This window comes from Myotis daubentonii, chromosome X (assembly GCF_963259705.1).
Source record: "Myotis daubentonii chromosome X, mMyoDau2.1, whole genome shotgun sequence".
NCBI lineage: Eukaryota > Metazoa > Chordata > Mammalia > Chiroptera > Vespertilionidae > Myotis > Myotis daubentonii.
Window position 1 is genome coordinate 51620969 of NC_081861.1, and position 25230 is coordinate 51646198.

Below are 25230 nucleotides of genomic sequence, written 5' to 3' on the forward strand. Positions count from 1 at the left end.
CTCCTCCAGCTGCCCACAGGCACCCGGGACCCGGGCTGACTTCCCTCAGGCCCCATATTACCCTTTTATTACTATAGATAGCAGCAGTTCTCAAAATTTCCTTTGCTATGAGTCATCTGTGAAACTTGTTAAAAATGCTGATCCCAGGTTCAAAGGCTCAGAATTTCATTATGTTTGAAGTGGAGTTCAGGACTCTATTTAGTAAGTATCTCAAGTGACACAACTGTGGGTACTCTTCCAACTACACATTATGAAATACTGAGCTGGAGAAATTGGGCAAATAAGATGTTACTCCTTTCCTTCATTCTTTCTTCATATTCTCATGGCCTCACTGTTCCAAGCCTCATTTAATCCTAAACTTATCTGACAATAAGATTGTTTATTCCTTAATATATTTTTATTGATTTCAGAGAGGAAGGGAGAGAGAGATAGAAACACCAACAATGAGAACCATTGATCAGCTGCCTCCTGCATGAACCTCCTGCAACCTAGGCATGTGCCCTGACTGGGAATCGAATCATGACCTCCTGGATCATAGGTTGATGCTCAACTACTGAGCCATGCTGGCTAGACGACAATAAGATATGTTAGGTACAGATGCTTATAGGAACATCCAAAAATCATCCAAATTTGGAAGTTACAAAAAAACAAAACACACCATGTCCTCACTCTATGCCCAATACCCTAAGAATTTTTCTCTAATCATTTCTTTTCCAGTTTTTCTCCCAACAACCTGTCATCCTTCCTTAGTCCTCTGGTCCCACTCCTCTTGCTATACTCACCCCTCACAGTTGATAAGAAGCAACCAAAGGACTTGTATGCATGCATATAAGCGTAACAAATGGACATAAGACACTGGGGGGTAGGGAAGGCCAGGGGATTGTCAAGGGCGGGGGGGGGGAGGAGACATATGTAATACTCTTTGTAATACTTTAAGCAATAATAAGTAAATAAATAAAATAAAAATAAAAATAAAAAAGCCAAGAAAAAAAAAACAGCCTAAATAAATAGACTTCTAAGGATTATATAGCTTTCTTCCACAATTTTATTGGAAGAAAGGGCTAATACTAGATCTCTGTCTATACACATGCATCTTTTATTTTTCATTTTCATTTTTAGGAGAGGGAGGAAGGAGAGAAAGAGAGAGAGAGAGAGAGAGAGAGAGAGAGAGAGAGAGAGAGAGAGAGATCTACCAACATCTATGGGTCCCGACCGGGGGTCAAATGGCAACCTAGGTATGTGCCCTGACTGGGAATTGAACTCACAACCTTCCGGTGCACAAGGATGATGCTCCAACCAACTGAACCACACGGGCCAGGGCTATATGCACCTTTTTAAAATTCCTGTACTTTTTGTTCTCTCAATGTTACTTCTAAAACTTATAAGCTGTCATATACCTTTGTTAAGGCCAAATAAGTAGTTAAACAGTTTAGATAGCAACTCTAAACTGTCACCCATTTATTTTTAAAGGTATCTGATGATGTACCCATGCATTTCTCCCAGTATATCTTGAGACTTTGAGCAATAAAGATTATTTCTTAATTGGCCTGGAAAACTGGCACAATCACAATAGATTACATGCTCTAAAATTTTTACTTTATCCTATCATTGGCTACATTAACCAGATTTAGCTGATTCTTTTAAGTAGTTCTCTCATTTCCCTTACTGTTCCCAACCAACGTTAGAAAATCAAGCCAAATTCTTCCAGTGTCTCCTGACATTGGGTAGCCTTCCATGCTCTAAATCAAAGGGAACAAAAAAAATGCATTATGCTGTGAAGATTTTCAATTTCTTTAAGCCTTTGAAAGACAAAGAAAAAAACTACAACGTGGACTTATTTTCAAAGAGCGTAAACACCTCCTTAATCATTTGGCAATTTCCATAGGAACTTGGAATGCTACACCTACTCAGAAATCATTTAATGGTTTGGTGTTGGGGTGTGGGAATCTCACATGTGACCATCTCTAGAATTTTAATTACCATATAGTATTATAGTGATTTCTCAAATGTGCCTGTTATAGCTTAAGAAATCCTTTTTGTTTCATTCCCAAGAGCAAAAACAGTTCAGGTTTTTTTCTTTTATTTTTAATTATTAAGTGACATTCTCAGTCTAGAAAAAATATATAAAAAATACCAAAAACTATTAAAAAAACAAAAATATTTCCAAACTCCCAACATTTGTTAAACAGCTAAAATTGGACTGCATTAATGTATTAATGTACCTAATACCAGAGTCTGTCAATCTGTCTGTCCCTCTCAGTGTGAATGTGCATTTATGTGTGTATCTGTGTGTGTGTGTGTGTGTGTATATTTACATGCACCCATATATTTATTATATATGTATCTAATGTATATAATATGGTTTAGTATAAATTTCATATATATCATAAAAGGCCTGAGGTCATGATGCCATAACAGCATCACAACCAAATGAGCAGCAGCTCTCGCAGTGGGTGGAGAGGAGGTGGGGGTGCGGGTAGGCGAGGCTGTGTGCACTATGAGGCATGCGCAGGTGGGTGGGTGCTGACAGGGACTTGACCAGGAGTTGTATTGGGGGAGTCCCGTGGCACCGGCCCCATGGGGTGGGAAACCAGGACTCAAGGGAGACCCACGGTGCCAGCTCTCCAGGGGCCACGCAATAAAGAGGGCGCAGGGGATGGGCAATGGGCAGGCGGGTGTGGGGAGCACGGTGCGGGTCCCCAGGTGGTGAGTGGAGGTGCTCCTGCCATGGGGGGAGGGGCAGGGGCACATGCAGCTTGCGGCAGGGGGGAGGCGGCCTGTGGAAGAAGGGTGTGAGCTGGGAAGGAATTGAGGCAGAAGATAAAAGCTGTTACTAAGGGAAAGAACCAAACGGTTCAGAGCAGCCAATAGCTCAGACAATCAACACTGGGGAGAGAGGAATGGGAACCTCCAGGCACAAATGAGCTGGCAAGGCTGGCAGCAGCTGCACAGCAAAATAAACCAGAGTGGCAGCAGCTCGGGGAGGGGTGGGGAGGGGTGGGCAGGGCTACACAATTTCATTAGTTGGGCTTCTAGTAACATAATATAATAGTGTATTTAGTACATTTAGTATATATCATCCTATCTAATAAAAGAGAAACATCGTAATTAGCGTATGACCGCTACCCTTCCCATTGGCTAATCAGGGCAATATGCAAATTAACTGCCAGCGAGGATGGCGTCCGGCAGCCAGGCAGATTGAAACTAACATGAAGCTTGCTTGCTTCAGTGACGGAAGACTCCAACATTCCCCGCCTGCCACTGCCGGCCTCTGAGCTGCAACTCTAAGCAACTATGTAACAAATATAGAAGCTAAACAAAACCCCAGAAACCTGCTTTAGTCCGCAGGGCTTCAGCCAGCAGGATGGCAACATTGTAAACCAAGGCAAGAAACCTACGATCAGCAGCAGAGGCCTAAGAGCTGGAGCGAAGCCTCAAAGCTAAAGCTGGCCCAGAATAAAAAAAGAAAAAAGAAAAAAAGGAGCGGTTGGGAGCTTCAGTCACCCCCAGCCTGAAAACGGCCCTCAGCCCCTCACCCAGACTGGCCAGGCACCCTAGTGGGGACCCCCACCCTGAAGGGTGTGTGACCAGCTGCAAACAGCCATCATCCCCTCACCCAGGCTGGCCAGGCACCCCAGTAGTGACCACCACCCTGAAGGGTGTGTAACCAGCTGCAAACAGCCATCATCCCCTCACCCAGGCTGGCCAGGTACCCCAGTCAGGACCCCCACCCTGATCCAGGACACCCTTCAGGGAAAACCAGCTGGCACCCACCCGTGCACCAGGCCTCTACCCTATATAGTAAAAGGGTAATATGCCTCCCAGCACCGGGATCAGCGGAGCCACAAGGCCTCCCGGCACTGGGATCAGCATGACAGGGGGCAGCGCCCAAACCCCCTGATCACCCTGCGGCTCTGTGTGTGACAGGGTGCGGCGCCCCAACCCCCTGATCAGCCCTACTCTGTGTGTGACAGGGTGCGGCACCCCAACCCCCCCCCCCCACCACCACGGGCCCTGCTCTGTGTGTGACGATGTAGAGCCATAACCTCCGCATCGGCCCTGCCCTGAGTGTGACAGTGGCGGCGCCCCAACCCCCTGATCGGCCCTGCTCTGTGGGTGATAGAGGGCAGCGCCCCAACCCTCCCTCCATGGGCCCTGCTCTGTGTGTGATGGGGTAGAGCCATAACCTCCCCATTGGCCCTTCCCTGAGTGTGACAGTGGCGGTGCCCCAACCCCCTGATCGGCCCTGCTTTGTGGGTGATAGAGGGCAGTGCCCCAACCCCCTGATCCGCCCTGCTCTGTGCATGACAGGGGGTGGCGCCCCAACTCCCCAATTGGCCCTGCTCTAAGCCGGACCAGGGGCTGCACCTAGGGATTGGGCCTGCCCTCTGCCACTGGGAGCAGGCCTAAGCCAGCAGGTCATTATCTCCCGAGGGGTCCCAGACTGCGAGAGGGCACAGGCCGGGCTGAGGGAGCCCCTTCCCCCCAAGTGCACAAATTTTTGTGCACTGGGCCTCTAGTCCTATTTAATAAGAGAGAAACATGCAAATTAACTGTCCCTCCACTACGCTCAAGCCACGCCCATCAGCCAATCCAAGTGACTATGCAAATTATCCAACGAAGATGGCGGTTAATTTGCATATGAAGGTGTCAAGTGCCGCAGGAGGCAATGGTGGCCACGGGCTCCCAGGACCATCACCAGCCCCAGGAGGCATGCTAAGCCATGCCCGTAGGCTCCCAGGACTTTCACTGGCCCAGGGAGGCGAGGCCATAGCCAAGCACACGGGCTCCTGGGACCTTGCCAGTGGAGAGTGGGAGGTTTGGAGGACTTGGCAGAGCAGGAGACTGCTGGTCATAGAGAGAGCAAGAGAGAGGGTGGCTTGGAAGGCGAGGCTCCCTCTCTCACTCCAGCTTCTTCATCACAGCTGTGGAAACTGACAGCAGGGAGGAGGAAGTCCCACCCCCACAGAATCAGCCAGAATCAGCTGTTGTTCAGACAGCTCTCAGTGGCCTGACAGCGAGGACTCTCATTCACCTGCATCTCAGATGGGGACAGTAGAGAGGTGGGACTATGTCTAAATAACAACTGTTGATACAACATAGCTCTGCAGCTGAAAAATGCCAGCGTTATCGACACAAAGTGTCTGCAGAGCAGAGTGCGTCTGATCTTGAAAGAAGGTGGCGCCTGTGACAGGATGTATCTGAACACCAGCTACTGGAAAAATGTCGCTCTGATGCCAAAAAAACACCAGCGTTATCGACAGTAAATGTCTAAAGACCAACGTGCCTTTGAAGTTGAAAGAAGGTGGTGGTGACAACAGAATATGTCTAGAGAACAGTCATCAACAAGTACTACCAATACCAGTAGGAACTGCCTTCTCAGCGAAAATGGAGTACATGAGGATGCAATCCTCGAACATAGTTGTGGTGGAATGACTGTTCAATGTGAATTTTGCCTATCACTAAATTTCTCCAATGAAAAACCATCCAATGGGAAATTTACTCGATGCTGTAGCAAAGGGAAAGTCTTTCCAAATGATATACATTTTCCAGATTACCCAGCATATTTAAAAAGATTAGTAACAAACGAAAATTCTGACAGTAAAAATTTCATGGAAACTATTCGTTCCATAAATAGTTCTTTTGCTTTTGCTTCCATGGGTGCAAATATTGCATCACCATCAGGATATAGACCATAGTGTTTTAGAATACACGGACAAGTTTATCACTGTACTGGAACTTTACATCCTTCTGATGGGGTTTCTCAGAAGTTTGCTCAACTCTATATTTTGGATACAGCCAAAACTACAAGTAAAAGATTAGCAATGCCAGAAAACCAGGGCTGCTCAGACTCATGATCAACATCAACAACCTCATGCATGAAATAAGTGAATTAACAAAATTGTACAAGATGCTACATGAGGTAGAAAAGGAAGCCCAATCTGAAGCAGCAGCAAAAGGTATTGCTCCCACAGAAGTAACGATGGTGATTAAATATGAGCATAACAGTGACCCAGATAGATATAATTCTCCCCGTGTAACTGAGGTTGCTGTCATATTCAGAAACAAAGATGGAGAATCTCCTTTTGAAAGGGACTTGCTCATTCATTGTAAACCAGATCCCAATAATCCAAGTGCCACTAAAATGAAACAAATCAGTATCCTGTTTCCTACATTAGATGCAATGACATATCCTATTTTTTTTTCCACATGGTGAAAAAGGCTGGGGGACAGATATTGCATTAAGACTCAGAGACAACAGTGTAATCGACAATAATACTAGACAAAATGTAAGGACACGAGTCACACAAATGCAGTATTATGGATTTCATCTCTCTGTGTGGGACACGTTCAATCCTATTTTAAAAGCAGGAAAATTAACTCAACAGTTTATCGTGGATTCATATTCAAAAATGGAGGCCAATTGGATAAATTTCATCAAAGCAAACCAATCTAAGTTGAGAGTTGAAAAATATAGTGTTTTGATGGATTATCTCAAATCTAGATCTGAAAATGACAATGTACCAATTGGTAAAATGATAATACTTCCATCATCTTCTGAGGGTAGTCCCAGAAATATGCAGCAGCGATATCAGGATGCTATGGCAATTGTAACAAAGTATGGCAAGCCCTATTTATTCATAACCATGACATGCACCCCCAAATGGGCAGACATTGCAAACAATTTACAACACTGGCAAAAAGTTGCAAACAGACCTGACTTGGTAGCCAAAGTTTTTAAGCTGAATGCTCTTTTAAATGATATCTGTAAAGTCCATTTATTTGGCAAAGTAATAGCTAAAATTCATGTCATTGAATTTCAGAAATGTGGACTGCCTCACACTCACATATTATTGATATTAGATAGTGAGTCCAAATTATGTTCTTGTAATTAATTCCCTTTCAATGTGCACGAATTTTGTGCACCAGGCTACAAGTATATTATATAATACTAGTGGCCCAGTGCACAAATTCGTGCACCTTGAAAAGAACTGTGGGCTGTGAAACTGTGGTTTGCACAGGGGCAGGTCTTGGCCCATCCTCTGTGCCTTGACCTGTCCCCTCCCACTGCAGCCCCCTGTAACCCTGTCTGCCAGCAGCCTTACTCCCATCACTGTCACTCCCATGGGTTGATGGCATCGGCCCTGCTTGCACTGCTGATGGTGCAGAGCGATTGGGGCCAGTGCCATCATTGGGTGTGAAGAAAAGCTGCTGCCCTGATTGCCTCTCAAGAGCGAAAGGAGGTGGAGAAGCCCTCAGGGGCAATCGGGGCTGGCAGCTGCCGCTTGCACCCGCTGATGGTGCCAAGCAATCAGGACTGGTGCTGGACGCTGGCAGTGGATGTGAGCAGCAGCTCTGACATTGGCTTCAGGTGTGAGCGGGGCCAGTGCTGGCAGTGAGTGAAAGCAGTGGCTCTGGTACCAGCAGTGGTTGTGAGCTGGGTCATTGCTGGCAGTGGGTACATGAGGTAGCTGCCATCCCCAATGGCCCCTCAGGAGCAAGGGGAGGTGGAGAAGTCCTGAGGGTCGATCAGGGCCGGCAGCTGCTGCTTGCACCCACTGACAGTGCCAAGTGATCAGGGCTGGCGTTGGGTGCCAGCAGCGGGTGTGAGTGGTGACTCCAGCGCAAGCAGCAGGTGCGAGTGGGGCCAGTGCTGGCAGCAGGTGTGAGCACCGGGTGGGACTGTGGCCTGTGGGAGCAAAGAATTTTCAGTAACCACCAGAGGCTGGTTACTGATGACAGCGACTGGCACCCTACCTTGGTCTGGTGCCCCTGCTAACCTGCTCCACCATCCCACCATGGCCGTTGCCCACCATTTTCCACTCTCTGTCACCTGCTGCTTACACCTGCCATGTTCCATGCATGCCCCCCTGGTGGTCAACGCACATCATAGAGACCGGTTGTTCAATTGTTCTGCCATTCAGTTTATTTGCAGATTACCCTTTTATTATATAGGATTATTTATAAATACTCATACACATAGACATGTCTTATAAGAAAGAACATCATAATTAAATTGGCAATCATTTACTTTCAAGTGAAAATATTAAACTTTTTTAAGTGAAAAAAAAATAATACCAATGCTATAAATACTTTTAGACAGTGTAGGAAGAAAATCATTCATTTAGAAGGCCTCTATTACATTGATACAAAAACTAGACAAATAAATTACAAGAAAATATAATGCGGTATTCCTTCCCTTGTCTGCAGTTTTGCTTTCCATGGTTTCAGTTACCTGAGGTCAACTGCAGTTGGACAATTTTAAATGGGAAATTCAAGAAATAAACAACTCACAATTTTTAAATTACATGCCATTCTGAGTAGAGTGATGAAATCTCATGCCATTCCCCTCTGTCCAGTCCAAGATGTAAATCATCTCTTTGGCCAGCATATCCATGCTCTATACAACTACTTGTCCATTAATCACTTATTGGATGTCATGGTTATCAGATTGACTGTCAAGGTATAGCAGTGCTTGTGTTCAAGTAATCAAGTAACCCTTATTTTATTTAATAATGTTCCCAAAGTGCAAGAGTAATGATTCTGGGAATTCGGATATGCCAAAGAAATGTCTTACTGTGCTTCCTTTAAGTGAAAAGGTGCTAGTTCTTGACTTAACAAGTCATTTTATCATCTCAAATCATCACAAGAAGAAGAGTAACTACAGTATATTGAGATATTTAGAGAGAGACCCAGTTTCACATAAATTTTATTACAGTATATTGCTATAATTTTTTTATTTTATTATTTTTGTTAATCTGTTATGGTGCTTAATTTATAAAATAAAGTTTATCATAGATATGTATGTATTGGAAAATATAGTATGTATAGGATTTGGTATTATATGCTGTTTCAGACATCCAATGGGGGTCTTGGAATGTATCCCTCATAAATTAAGGGGGACTACTGTACAAAAAGACATCCCTCAAGAACACAGATGTGAAAATATTTAATATAATATTACCAAACTGACTACATTGTGTGTGTGTGTGCATGTGTGTGTGTGTGTGTAAGTACAATACTACACCTTGGTCAAGTAGTGGTTAATTTTGAAAAGGCAACATTGTCTTAACAATAATAAATAAATAAATAAATAAATAAATAAATAAATAAATAAATACTATTTATTAACAGATTAAAGGAATAAAATTACATGTTCATTGGACAAAATTCAACATCATTCATAATAAATATGGTCACCAGCCTAGTCGGTGTGGCTCAGTGGTTGAGCATCCACCCATGAACCAGGAGGTCACAGTTCCATTCCCAGTCAAGGCACATGCTCTGGTTTCTGACTCAATCCCAGTAGGGGGCGATGATTCTCTTTCATCATTCATGTTTCTATCTTTCCCTCTCCCTTCCTCTCTGAAATAATAAAAATGTATTTTTTAAAAAAATGGTCTACAAACTAAAAGTACAAGGGAATTTCCTCAACATAATAATTTGCACTGAAAAATTTGCATTCATTATACTTAATAATGAAACACTGAAGGATTTTCTCCCTATAACTGGGGACAGACATAAATTTTCTCTCATCATTCCTATTCAACAGTCTGCCATTGTGCCTAGCCACTGCCTAAGAAAAAAGGTAAAATGAGCTCTGACTGGTGTTGCTTAGTGGTTAGAACATCTGCCAGCACACCATGGGTTTGCAGATTTGATTCCTGATTAAGGGCACATATCTGGGTTGAAGGTTCACTCCCCAGGTCCCCCTGGCCAGGGCAAGTGCAGGAGGCAGCCAAGGTCAATGTGTCTCTCTCAAATCTCTCTCCCTCTTTCTCCCTCTGTTGTTCTTCTTCCTTCCCTCCCTTGCTCCCTCCCTCTCTCCCTTCCACTCTCTCTGAAAAGCAATGGAAAAAATATCCTCTAGTGAGAATTAACAAAAAAAGGTAAAATGATTGGAAAGGGAAAAATAAAATGATTTTATTTGAAGACTAGAGGTCTCGTGCATAAAATTCATGCTCTGGGGGGTGGGGAGCCCCTCAGCCCAGCCTGCGCCCTCTCACAGTCCGGGACCATTTGGGGGATGTCTACCTGCCAGCAGACGGACATCCCTCGGCAGTCTGGGACCCCGTGCTCCTTACCACTTGCCTGCTCGCTGCTCCTTACCGCTCGGATTGCTGCTCCCTAGCATTGTTGTATAGGTGGGAGAGGCTCCTGCCACCACCACTATGCTTGTCAGCTGTGAGCCCAGCTTCTGCCTGAGTGGTGCTCCCCTTGTGGGAGTGCGCACTGACAACCAGGGGGCAGCTCCTGAGCATTGAGCATCTGCCCCCTGGTGGTCAGTGTGCATCATAGTAACTGGTCATTCTGGTCACTGCGCCGTAAAGGTCACTTAGGCTTTTATTATATAGACTAGTGGCCTGGTGCACGAAATTTGTGCACTGGAGGGAGGGGATTCCCTCAGCCCAACCTGCATCCTCTCAAACCAAGGACACCTTGGGGAATGTCCGACTGCCAGTTTAAAGCGGCAGTCAGACATCTGTCTCACAATCTGGGACCACTGGCTTCTCATCGCTCACATGCCTGCCGGCCTGATCACCCCTAACTGACTCTGCCTGCCTGCCTGATTGTCCCTAACCCCTCTGCCTGTCTGCCTGATTGCCCCTAACCTCTCTGCCTGCCTGACTGATCACCCCTAATTGCCTTTGCCTGCTTGCCTGCCTGATTGCCCCTAACTGCCCTCCCTTGCCAGCCTGATCTCGCCCCCAACTGCTCTCCCCTGCTGGCCTGATCTTGCCCCCAACTGCCTGATCACCCCTAACTTCACTCCCTTGCAGGCCTGATCTCACCCCTAAATGATCTCCCCTGCCAGCCTGATCACCCCTAACTGCCTCTCCCTCAGCCCCCACCACCATGGCTTTGTCCAGATGCAAGTCAGACATCTGGAAGATGGCCGTTCCACCCGGTCTCATTAGCATATTACCCTTTTATTAGTATAGATAGATTATATAGGATAAGATTGCTTAAATGGGGGGGAGCCTTTTTCAGCAGGAGGAGATGCTTTTGGCAGACAAAAATACATAATGCCTATATCTGGACTGATAGCCAGCCATATACACTATACTGCCAAACTGGTCATTAAAAATTGAACCACTTTCTTACACCTTACACCAAACTGCTGTTGCCCTTAAAACCCCAACTCAGTCCCCACCTTCGGTTCTGCCATTGCAGTTCACCCAGATTAGGTTATGATTGGTTGGTTTCTATGCCAGTCAGTGTCAAAAGCTCTGGCTCCTAGGCAGCCATTGGCTCTATGCACTTCATCCAGATTTGGTTCTGATTGGTCAGTTTCTATGCCAGTCAGCCTCAAAAGCTCCACCTCCTAGGCAGCCATTGGCTCCCCACACTTCACCCAGATTTTATTCTGATTGGTCAGTTTTCTATGCCAGTCAGCATCAAAAGCTCCACCTCCTAGGTAGCCATTGGCTCATCCAGATTTGGTTCTGATTGGTTGGTTTCTATGCCAGTCAGCATGTCTGGGCCTATCTCCAGGCTTGATCAGAGAGGCAGGGCTGATCAGCAGCCCCAGTGGAGGTCTGGAGAGAAATCCAGGTTCAGTTGCTGACCAGGCCCGGTGAGAAAGAGAGAGGTAAGTGTTGATCAACAGCTGCCATGGAGGATACAAATCAGACCCTGCTTCTCTCTGCAGGCCTCTCTCCAGGCCCGATCCACAGTCCCCTCGGCAGTCAGTGCTGGGTAGCCGTGCCCGCAGCAGTGGCAGTCAGTGCTGGGTCACCAGGACAACCCAGCACTGACTGCAGGACTGACTTCTGTTCCGTGGAGTCTTCGGTTGTTTTGGATGTTATGGACCCTGGGTTTTTATATCATATAAGTGTGATTGTTAAATGTAGAAAATTCCAAGTCATCTTTAAAACAACTATGGAATCTAAATAAATGAATTTTGTAATATCACAGTATATATAGTAATTATATAAAATCAAAATGATACCAAATCAATTATTATAAAATAAAAATTTAAATAGTACTATTTACAATGACATCTAAAATCATGAATTACTTACTGAGAGTGCAACACCTATATAAAAAAGGTAATAAAATATTCCTTAGAAAAATTAGAAGGTTCTTAATTAAATGGAAATATATGATAGTGTATGTATTAGAATTTAAATATTGCTATCAATTTTCCCATAATTTGTAGAAATGGACAAAGAGGAGAAAATTTGTAAGACTTAACTCTACCTGATTTTAAGACTAACTCATTATAATGCTACCACAACAAAGACAGTGTAATATCAGTGAATAGGCCAGTGAAACAAAATGGAGAATCCAAAATTAGACACACACAAGTAAATTCAAATAGTACCAGAAAATTTCATTGGGAAAAGAAATCTCTCCAGTGAATTTTGATGAAACAACAAGATATTCATATTTCTAAAACAAAATGTCAGTCCCTCTCTCATATCATTCAAAAATTACTTCAAGATCAATAATGCCCCTAAATATAAAAGATAAAATTTTAAAGCTCCTAGAAAAAAATTGGAACTATCTTTGTGACCTTAGTATAAGAAACAATTTGTTGGACCAGATACAGAAAATACAAAAAATAAAAGAAAAATAATGTTAGAATTCATTAAAATTAAAAACTTCTGCTCATTAAAAACACCATTTTCTAATCTCTATGCTGTACACTTGAAACTAATACAAAATAAGATCGTTAACTGTAATTGAAAAAATTAATAATTAAAAAAGAAAATGAATAGGCAGGCAACAGATTGGAAGAAAACTTTACCAAAACATATGTATACTAGAGGCCTGGTGCACGAATTCATGCATGGGTGGGGTCCCTTGGCCTGGTTAGTGATTGGTGTCAATCAGGTTGTCTCACCCAGTCTCGATCAGAGCCGATGGGGGCCGGCCAGGGAGGGACTAAGGGAGGTTGGCTGGCTCGCTGGGGAAGGACTATAGGAGGACTCCAGGGCATGTCCAGCCCTCTCACCCAGTCCCAATCCACCAGACCCCAGCAGCAAGCTAACCTACTGGTCGGAGTGTTTATCCCCTGGTGGTCTGTGCACATCATAATGACTGGTCGAGCAGTCGACCGAATGGTTGACTGATCAGTCAGACACTTAGCATATTACACTTTTATTATATAGGACTAGAGGCCCGGTGAACAAATTTGTGCACCAGTGGGGGTGCCTCAGCCTGGCCTGTGGGATCAGGCCTAAACCAGCTCTCCAACATCCAATGAGGGGTCCTGGATTGTGACAAGGCACAGGCCAGGCTGAGAGACCCCACTGGTGCCTGATCAGGGGTCAGGAGGGATGCGGGAGTTTGGCCAGCCAGGGAGAGATTGTGGGAGGGCTCTAGGGAGTGTCCGGCCCCTATCACTCAGTCCCGATTGGCCGGATCCCAGCAGCAAGCTAACCTACTGGTCGGAGCGTCTTCCTCCTTGGTAGTAAGTGCACATCATAGCAACTGTTCAACCAGTCGACTGTCTGCCGCCTGGTGGTCAGTGCACTTCATAGTGAGTAGTTGCACGGCCTTAGCATATCATTAGCATATTACACTTTGGTTGAACGGCCGACTGGATGACTGGACACTTAGCATAATAGGCTTTTATTATGTAGGATAATAAAAGATTGGTATCCACAATATATAAAGAACAACTAGAACTCAACATTAAATGGAGTTTTTAGCTTGGACATGCAGAGAACTAAACATATGTCACTCCTATGATTAGCTACATTATCAATTGACAGTATACCTGGGCAGTTATGCAAAGGTTCCCTGAGGGCCCTTCTTATTTCTCCCAAGTACTTCACCAAGATTTAAGCATCCTCCAGTTCCCCAGGGGAAATCGACCTTTTTACAATATGTAGATGACCTCTTGCTGTGCTCAGTTACCAAAGAGGTGTTCATAAAAGATTCCATTATTGACTGCAACAGATATCTGAAAAAGGAAACAAATCTCTAAGGAAAAATTACAATTATCTTTAGATACTGTTCATTACCTAGGACATGATATAATCTCAGAAGGAATTCAGCTGTCTCCAAAAGGAATTAAGGTAATCCAGAAATTTCCTAAACACACAATTAAGTGACAGCTTTGTAGATTTCTAGGCTTGGCTGGTTATTGCAAACTATAGGTTCCTAATTTTCTTTATTAGCTTCCCTGCTCAATAAAATTACTAAAATTTCAGTCCCTGAACTACATCCCTGAGAAGATAAAACATGATCAGGCTCTTATATGACTAAAACAGTGGTTCTCAACCTGTGGGTCACGACCCCTTTGGGGGTCAAATGACCCTTTCACAGGGGTCGCCTAAGACCATCCTGCATATCAGATATTTACATTATGATTCATAACAGTAGCAAGATTACAGTTATGAAGTAGCAACAAAAATAATTTTATGGTTGGGGGTCACAACATGAGGAACGGTATTTAAAGGGCCAGAAGGTTGAGAACCACTGGACTAAAACAATCACTGCAGACTCGTGCCTGAGGTGAGTGGAGCCAGAGACTAAACAGGAGGCCAAACTTGGGATCTGACAAGATGATTGGGCTCCCACACAGTATTATCAAGGAAACCCAGCATTTGCTGGCAGAACCAGTTCCTGGCATTAAAGCAGAACCAGATGAGAACAATGCCTGTTATTTTCATGTGGTCAATGCTGGCCCCCAGGATTCTCCCTTTGAGGGAGGGACTTTTAAGCTTGAACTATTCCTTCCAGAATAATACCCAATGGCAGCACTGTAAGTACATTTCATAATCAAAATTTATCATCATAATGTAGACAAGTTGGGAAGAATATGTTTAGATATTTTGAAAGATAAGTGGTTCCCAGCACTGCAGATTCACAGAGTTCTGCCATCAATCCAGGCTTTGTAAAGTGCTCCCAATCCAGATGACCCATTAGCAAATGATGTATCAGAACAAGGGAAGACCAATGAAGCCCAAGCCATAGAAACATCTAGAGCATGGACTAGGCTATATGCCATGAATAATATTTAAATCGATCTGATCATCAAGTGTGCATCACTTCTCCTGTTCTGCCAAGACTTCTTCCTTTTTTGTTTGCATTTAATGGGCACAGTTTTAGAAACATTACAGAATAACAGCCCAGAAATCTTCAGTCCTTTGGTGGTTAAATGAACATTAGCAAATCTATGTCTTGTCTTGATTCACTGTTATAAAGCACTAGTGATCCAGTGAACGAAGTCCGTGCACTTTAAAAGGGAATTAATTAGAGGAAATATTTTAATATTGCTATTTGCCCTTTCTCTATAATAGAAGTGTCAGAGATGAAAGAAAATTAGTAAAATGTATATGAAAATCTTCTTCCTGTCAGAGTCTGGGGTGCGCCATGGGAACCAGAGTCAAGTCCCCACCTACCCATGTGCACCTTGAAGTCATGTGAGACCCAGAACCTTCTGGCCCCACCCCCATTGGGCTAAATCCAGACCCGGCTGGTCCTACCCCTGTCAAGCCCTGCCAGGTGGGAGGCACTGCCTCAGGTCACCTGGCCCATTGCCAGGGCTGAGGGCACAGCCTGAGGTCCCCTGGCTCAGGCCTGGGGGCATGCTTTGAGGTCCTCTGGCCCGGGCCACGGGGGCATGGACTGAGGTCTCCCTTCAGGCCCCACCAGGTGGGGAGTGCAGCCTCAGGTCCCCTGGCCTAGCACCGGGGCAGGATGCATGGCCTGAGATCCCCCAGCCCAGCACTGGGGAGAGGGGGCGGGGGCTGATGTCCTCCATCAAGCCCTGTGGGTGAGGGGCGCAGCCTGATGTCCCCTCTCAGCCCTGCCAAGTGGAGCTTGCACCTGGAGGTCCCCTGTCAAGCCCCACTGGGTAGGGGATGCAAGCCCAGGTCCCAGGGTCCAGCACCAGGGTGGGTAACAGGGCCTGAGGTCCCCTGACTTGGCACCGGGGTGGGGGGTGTGTGGCCTGAGGTCCCCTGTCAAGCCCCATCAGGCGGGGGTGCACAGCTTCAGGTCCCCTGCCCTGGCCCAGTGCCACACAGCCTCATGTTCCTGCTGATTGCTTGTTAAGGCTTGTTACGGGAACTTGGCCTCCACAGTGGGCACAGCCATCTTGTGTTACAGAATCTCTCCCTCTTCTGTGGGTGCAGCCATCTTATGTTATGGGATTCCTGCCTCTGCGGTGGGCGCAGCCATCTTGTGTTACAGAATCCCTGCCACCTTTGTGGGTGCAGCCATCTTGTTGTGGCATGATGGTCAATTTGCATATTTCCTCTTTATTAGATAGGATGAGCAGAGGCTACAAGTACAACCTGGACTGTTGTGAAACATTTAAAAGCAGTGACCCCTCTCTGCTTTTATTCATTTCCCCCCATCATGGTTTAAGTATAAAGCACTGTGAATGAAGGTAGTTGTCAGGGTTAGCTGCAGGGGTATAGGTGGTTTTTTTTGTGTGTGTGTGTGTTTTTTTGAGGGAGTAAGTAGTTTAATTTTTATTTTATGGGCTCCTTTTCCCTTTTTATGGTGATCTAATTGCATTGGTTAAAAGCAGCTAGCCAGTTCTTTCAAATATGCTCTCTAGCCAAGTCTAACTTATTTAGACGCTGTAAGTGAACAAGCTTGATTGTTTGAACCAAAATGGGAACATTAAACAGCACCATGACCCTCACAAATAATACTGTGACTTTTCTGTCAAATGTAGAATCCCCACTTCAAGAAAAGCTTGTGACCATTTTGTATGGCTTATCTGAAAAATTCTGTAAATCTTATGTTTTAGTAAAATATTTTTTTGTTATTCTACTTTGCTTTTGTACAGTTTATTTTACTGTGTTTATTTCATTTTCCCAATGTGACAATCATATTTAAAAATTAAAACTAGTGAAATGTTCTGTTTTGTCCTTCACCATCTGACAAGTTGAATGGTAAGAGATGGAATATGCCAGTTTCTTTTCACTGATGCAAATTTGTGTTATGATGTCACTGAATGGAGTATTTTTAAGGTGGCCCTGAGCATGCATAAAACATCCATATCTTAACATTTTTTACCCCTTTAAATTTGAAACAAATGTTTTTGTGTTGTCTAATTAGCTAAATGAGCATTGGTGTCTTGCCACAATGTTTGAAAATTACTGTATATGAGAGTCCCAGCAAAGCAGCAGTGTTACTGACTTTGTTTAGGATTTCCCCATGTTGTACATTTGTGACAGGCATTTGGGTTATGATTCTTTTCTTAGTTCTTGTCTGAAAACTTCATGTAATCACTGATGGGTGTTATTAGGAAACACCAATCTGATAAGCATTTAGGGTTTGCTGAGATATTTGAGTCTTCCTTATAGACCCAATGAGCAAATCTCAGGCTGCCAGTTTGCATAAGTGTCATCAGAAAGGCTTCTTAATTTGAGAATGTCTCAGTTACTCGTTCTTATAGTATCCCTCTAGTATTTGCTAAGAGAGCTCCTTTTATTCTTTAATTTGAAATTCAGTAATAGGCTATCAATAAAAATTGAAGCGGAAATCAGGAGCTTCGCAGACAAAAAAAAAGACTAAAGGAGTTTATCACTACCAAGCCAGCAATACAATATATGCTAAAGGGAATGCTGTAAAAAGAATGGAAAGGGAGGAAGGAACACAGGCATAAAGAATAGAAATGGCTACAAACAAGTACCTATCGATAATAACATTAAATGCAAATGGTTTAAATGCTCCAATCAAAAGACATCGAGTGACTGAATGGATAAGAAAACACGACCCATATATATGCTGTCTACAAGAGACCCACCTCGGAACAAGGGGACCTCACGCACTGAAAGTGAAGGGATGGAAAAATATCTTTCAGGCAAATGTAAATGAAAAAAAAAGCTGGGGTAGCAATACTTATATCTGACAAAATAGACCTCAAGGTGAAGACCATAACAAGAGACAAGAAAGGCCACTTCAGAATTCTAAAGGGATCAATACAACAAGAGGATATAACTCTGGTAAACATATATGCACCCAATGCAGGAGCAACAAAATACATAAAAAACAAACAAACAAACAAAACTTCTGGAAGATATCAAGGGAGAGATTGACAGCAATCCAATCATAGTAGGAGACTTTAATACACCATTAACATCACTGGATAAATCCTCTAGAAAATCAGCAAAGAAACAGCAATCCTAAATGACTCACTAGATCAGATGGACTTAATCAACTTCTTCAGAACATTCCACCACAAAGCTACAGAATATACATTCTTCTCAAGCGCACATGGGACATTTTCAAAGATAGACTACATATCAGGACACAGGCAAAATCTCTCCAAATTTAAGAAGATTGAAATCATATCGAGCATCTTTTCAGATCACAATAGCATAAGATTAGAAATCAACTACAATAAAAAAATCACAAAAATTTAAACACTTAGCCTGAGCCAGTTTGGCTCAGTGGATAGAGCATCAACCTGGGGAATGCAGGGTCCCAGGTTTAATTCTGGTCAAGGGTACATGCCAAGGTTGCAGGCTAGATCCTTGGAGTGTGCAGAAGGCAGCCAATCAATGATTCTCTCTCATCATTGAAGCTTCTATCTCTCTCTCCCTCTCCCTTCCTTTCTGAAAGCAATAAAAATATTTTTTAAAAATTCTAACACTTGGAGGCTGAATAGCATACTATTAAACAATGATTGGGTTACCAAGGAGATCAAATAAGAAATAAAACACATCCTGGAAACAAAAGACAATGAAAACACAACAATCCAAAATCTATGGGACACAGTGAAAGCAGTCCTGAGAGGAAAGTTCATAGCATTACAGACTGACCTCAAAAAAAGAAAAAAGAAAAGAAAAACTGTTAATAAACCATCTAACTCTGCAACTTGAAGAATTAGAAAGAGAGCAACAAGAAAATCCCAGAGTGAGCAGAAGGAAATAATAAAGATCAGAGTGGAAATAAATGACATAGAGGCAAAAAACAATACAAAAGATCAATGAAACCAAGAGCTGATTCTTTGAAAGGACAAACAAGATTGATGAACCTCTACCCAGGCTCACCAAGAAGCCAAGAGATAGGACCCAAATAAACAAAATCAGAAATGAAAGAGGCAAAATAACAATAGACCCCACAGAAATATGAAGAATCATTAAAAAAAAATACTATGAGCAACTCTAGTATTCCAACAAACTTGTCAACCTCGAAGAAATGGACATATTCCTAGAAAAATGTGACCTTCCAAAACTCAACCAGGAAGGATCAAAAAATCTAAATAAGCTGGTAACTATGGAGGAAATTGAAGCAGTAATCAAAAAACTTCCAACATACAAAAATCCTGGACCAGATGGCTTCACTGGGGAGTTTTTCAAACATTCAAAGAAGAACTAAAACCTATCTTCCTCAGACTATACCAAAAAATTCAAGAGGAAGGAACACTTCCAAGCTCTTTCTACGAAGCCATCATTACCCTATTCTGAAAATCAGATAAAGACAATAAAAAGAAAGAGAATTACAGGCCAATATCCTTCATGAACATAAACGCCAAAATTCTCAATAAAATTCTAGCAAATCGAAACTAGCATTACATTAGAAAGATCATACACCATGACCAAGTGGGATTTATTCTGGGGATACAAGGATGGTATAATATCCGCAAGTAAATAAATATGATACATCACATAAACATATTGAGAGATAAAAAACATATAATCATGTCCATGGATACAAAAAAAGCACTTGACAAAATCCAGCACTCTTTCTTGATAAAAACTATCAGCAAGAAGGGAATAGAGGGATCATACCTCAACGTAATAAAAGCTATATATGACAAACCTTCAGCCAACATCATACTCAATAGGCAAAACCTAAAGTCATTTCCCCTAAGAATAGGAAAAAGACAGGGATGTCCACTCTCACCACTTATGTTCAACATAGTACTGGAAGTATTAGCCACAACGATCAGACAAGAAGAAGAAATAAAAAGCATCCAAATTGGAAAAGAAATAAAATTGTCATTATTAACAGATGACACGATATTGTACATAGAAAACCCTAAAGACTCCGTAAAAAAAACTATTAGATTTAATAAATGAATTCAGCAATGTAGCAGGATTAACACCCAGGCTCACCCAGAAGCAAAGAGAGAAGACCCAATGTAACAAAATTAACACCCAGAAGTCTATGGCTTTTTTATACATCAATAATGAACTTTGTTTCTCACAGAAAGAGAAACAAACAAAAAACAATCCCATTTATCATTGCAACAAAAAAATTAAGATACCTAGGAATAAGTTTAACAAAGTAGGTAAAGGACCTGTACTCAGCAAATTACAGGATGCTGAAAAAAGAGATAGAGGAAGACATAAACAAATGGAAAAATATACCATGTTCATAGATTGGTAGAATCAACATCATTAAAATGTCCATACTACCCAAAGCAATCTATAAATTCAACAAAAACACCACTAGAATACCAACAGCATACTTCAAAGACTTAGAACAAACTCTCCAAAAATTCATCTGGAATAAAAAAAGACCCCAAATAGCTTCAGCAATCTTGAGAAAGAAGAACAAAGTTGGAGGGATCACAGTATCTGATATCAAGCTATACTACAAAGCCACTATTCTCAAAACTGCATGGTACTGGCACAAGAATAGACATATAGCCCAGTGGAATAGAACAGAGAACCAAGAAATTGACCCCAAGCCATTATGCTCAATTAATATTTGACAAAGGAGGCAAGAGCATACAATGGAGTCAAGACAGTCTCTTTAATAAATGGTGCTGGGAAAATTGGAAAGATACATGCAAAAGAAAAAAATGAAACTAGACCACCAACTTACACCATAGACAAAAATAAACTCAAACTGGATAAAGGACTTAAATGTAAGACAGGAAATCATAAAAATCTTAGAAGAAGCCATATGCAGCAAAATAGCAGACATTTGTCGTAGCAATATCTTTACTGATACAACTCCTAGGGCAATGGAAACTAAGGAGAAAATAAACAAATGGGACTATCTACTTATATAAAAACCCTGGTGTAGCATCACATCCCAAAGCTTGACCAACTGGAAGGAAGTCAGTCCTGCAGGGGTCATCTTGGAAACGGCTCCGCCCTCCCCCAGCTGTTTCCCGGAGGGCGAAGTTTCAGGCAGGAACCTGCCCTCAGGGAGAAGTTTCAGGCAGTAACCCGCCCTTGGAGTGGAGCATGGAAGTACTGAGTTCTGGGTTGCCTTGCAAGGGCTGCGCCCTCCCCAAGCTGTCTCCTGCGAGGCCTGAGGGAAAAACCCACCCTCGGAGTGCCAAGAGCGCCCAGCAGCAGTCAGTCCTGGGTTGCTGAGGCAGAGGCCACAGCATGGTAGAACTCTGGGTCTGGCCCAACAGGGGGCATGGCCTGCCTTCAAACCAGACCCTGACAGTAGGGAGGAGGCAGCCCCATTCCTCACAGAATCTGCTGTTGGACAGCTTGCTGTCAGAGGCCTGCCAGCCAGGAATCCCATTCACCTGCACCCCAGACCCTGACAGGAGGGAGGAGGGAGCCCCATTCCTCATGGAATCGACAAGTGGCCAGCTCTCAGGGGCCAGCCAGCTAGGAATCCTATTCACCTGCATATCTGTATAAAGTTTTAATATATTATATTAGAGGTCATGGTGGTACTGTTTTACCCACAGTGTCTACAGGAATTGCTGTACATTTACTTCTCGGTGGAAGCACCCTTCATTCCCAATATAAATTACCGATTCCAATAAATGACACTTCAATTTCTAGACTCAATATAAAGAGTGAAGTTGCTAAAACTATTAAAAAGGCCCAACTTCTCATTATTAATGAATGCACCATGGCATCCAGTCATGCTATAAATGCCATAGACAGATTACTAAGAGAAATTATGAGTCTGAATGTTGTATTTCGTGAGAAAGTTCTTCTTGGAGGGGATTTTCAACAATGTCTCAGTATTGTACCACATGCTATGGGATCAGCCATAGTACAAAGGAGTTTAAAGTACTGCAATGTTTGGGGATGTTTCAGAATGTTGTCTCTTACAACAAATATGAGATCAGAGGATTCTGCTTATAGTGGATGGTTAGTAAAACTTGGAGATGGCAAACTTGATAGCAGTTTTCATTTAGGAATGGATATTATTGAAATCACCTGTGAAATGATTTGTAATGGATCTATTATTGAAGCTACCTTTGGAAATACTATATCTATAGATAATATTAAAAATATATCTAAACGTGCAATTCTTTGTCCAAAAAATGGGCATGTTCAAAACTTAAATGAAGAAATTTTGGATATACTCGATGGAGATTTTCACACATGTTTGAGTGATGATTCCATTGATTCCACAGATGATGCTGAAAGAGAAAATTTTCCCATCGAATTTCTTAATAGTGTTACTCCTTCTGGAATGCCGTGTCATAAATTAAAATTGAAAGTGGGTGCAATCATCATGCTATTGAGAAATCTCAATAATAAATGGGGTCTTTGTAATGGTACCAGATTTATTATCAAACGATTGCGACTTAACATTATCGAAGCTGAAGTATTAACAGGATCTGCAGAGGGAGAGGTTATTCTGATTCCAAGAATTAATTTGTCCCCATCTGACACTAGCCTCCCATTTAAATTGATTCGATGATGGTTTCCCTTGATGCCAGCATTTGTGGTGACTATTAATAAATCACAAGGACAAACTCTAGACAGAGTAGGCATATTCCTACCTGAACCCATTTTCACACATGGTCAGTTACATGTTGCTTTCTCTTGAGTTTGAAGAGCATGTGACTTACAGTTAAAGTTCTAAATACTTCATCACAAGGGAAATTAGTCAAACACTCTGAAAGTGTTTTCACTCTTAATGTGGTGTACAGGGATATATTAGAATAAATTTAATCACTTTATCAATCATTGTTTGCATCACTGTTCTTTTTATAACATGTTTTTGTTGTTTTCATATCATGTTTTTGTTGTTTTCATATCATGTTTTTGTCGTTTTTATATCATGCCTCTGTTGTTGTTATATCCTTTTGTTACTGTTTATTTATTAATAAATTTATATATTATTTTCATATACATTTTACTAATTTCCTTTCATTTCTCACACTTCTATTACAGAGAAAGGGCAAATAGCAATATTAAAATATCTCCACTAATTAATTCCCTTTTAATGTGCACAAATTTCGTGCACTGGGCGACTAGTATCAAAATAAAAAGCTTCTGCACAGCAAAAGAAACCATCAACAAAACAACAAGAAAGTCCACAGTATGGGAGAATATATTTGCCGATGTTATCTCCAATAAGGGTTTAATCTCCAACATTTACAGGGAACTCATACAACTTAACAAAAGGAAGATAAGCAATCCAATCAAAAAATGGAAAAAGGGCCCTAGCTGGTTTGGCTCAGTGGATAGAGCGTCCACCTGTAGAATGAAGGGTCCCGGGTTCGATTCTGGTCAAGGGCACATGCCTGGGTAGCAGGCTTGATCCCCAGTGGGGGGTGTGCAGGAGGCAGCCAGTCAATGATTCTCTCTCATCATTAATGTTTCTATCTCTCTCTCTCTTCCTCTCTGAAATCAATAAACATATATTTAAAAAAAAATGGGCAAAGGACCTAAATAGACCCTTTTTGAAAGAGGACATACAGAAGGTCAAGAGCCATATGAAAACATGCTCAAAGTCACTAATCATCCTAGAGATGCAAATTAAAACAACAATGAGGTACCATCTCACACCTGTCAGAATGGCTATCATCAACACATCAACAAACGACAAATGCTGGAGAGGATGCAGAGAAAAAGGATCCCTCTTGCACTGTTGGTGGGATTGCAGGCTGATGCAGCCACTGTGGAAAACAGTATGGCATTTCCTAAAAAAATTAAAAATGGAACTGCCATTTGACCCAGTAATACCACTTCTAGGAATATATCCCAAGAAAACAGAAATACCAATAAGGAAGGATATATGCACCCCTATGTTCATAGCAGCACAATTTACAATAGCTAAGATTTGGAAACAGCCTAAATGGCCATCAATAGATGAGTGGATTAGAAAACTGTGGTACATCTACACAATGGAATACTACGCTGTGGTAGAAAAGAAGGAATTCTTACCATTTGCAACAGCATGAATGGAACTGGAGAGCATTATGCTAAGCAAAATAAGCCAGTCAGAGAAAGATAAATATCACATGATCTCACTCATTTGTGGAATATAATAAACATCATAAAATGATGAACAAAAATAGATACAGAGACAAAGAAGCATCTAACAGACTGTCAAACTACAATGGGAAGGCAGGGGAGGGTCGGGGGTGTAAGAGATCAACTGAAGGACTTGTATGCATGCATATAAGGATAACCAATGGACACAGACACTTGGGGCGGTGAAGGCATGTGCTGGGGGGTAGGGGAGGCTGGGGGAAGGTCAATGGGGGAAAAATGGAGACATATATACTACTATTTGTAATACTTTAAAGAATAAAAAATAAAACAATCACTGCAAGAACCACCCATCTTAGGGCTACCTAATTATTCAAAACCTTTTACTCCATTTGTGCAGGAAGGGAATATCCATGCCCTGGGAATGCTCATAGAAGAACAACCATGGTAATAAACATGGTTGTTACCTATGGTAGCATACAACTTGATTCATTTGGTTGTGCCTATCCCAGGTGTTTTAAGGCTATAAGGGCAGCTGCAAAGTTAGTGGACACCTCAGCCAATTTAACCCTGGGAAATGTGCAAACTCCACAATCTGTCCAAAGTCATCTTAACTCTGAATTTAGTCAACATCTCTCTGCAAGTAGACTAACTTCCTATGAGATCCTTCTTAAATGCTGATATCCTTAATACTGCTACATTACTACCTCTACCCAAAGGCTAGCACCATGACTGAGGTTATAATGTCCCATTTTGGAACACTACATCCTGATTTACAAGACACCCTTTCAACTAAGTCTGATTTAATCTTGCTTGTTGATGGGTCATACTGTAGAAATGGAATAGGGAATTTACAAGCTGGTTTTGCTATTAATAGCCAATATGACTTACATACTTAAAGAAGAAAACTTCAACAAGCTAAATCAGCTCAGCAAGCAAAACTTCACTCTCTTACAATAGCATGCCAGTTATCCAAAGAACAAACTAAATATTGATACTGATAGCAGTTGTATCTTTTGGGTGGTCCATGATTCTGGAATATTATGGGGAGAAGTTGGTTTCTTAAGTCCTCTGGGACCTCAATAAAAAATGGGCAACATGTAAACAATCTTCTTACTGCGATTATCTTACCTTCTGAAATTGCTGTCATCAA

General features: G+C 42.4%; 1 protein-coding gene and 1 pseudogene across 1 annotated transcript in view; one reads left to right on the forward strand and one right to left on the reverse strand.

Annotated features, from left to right (window-relative positions):
* Nucleotides 1–25230, reverse strand: part of COL4A5 (collagen type IV alpha 5 chain) — a 337925-nt gene that overhangs the window by 262363 nt on the left and 50332 nt on the right. The window lies entirely within an intron of this gene.
* Nucleotides 14473–15137, forward strand: LOC132224227 (ubiquitin-conjugating enzyme E2 N-like; annotated as a pseudogene).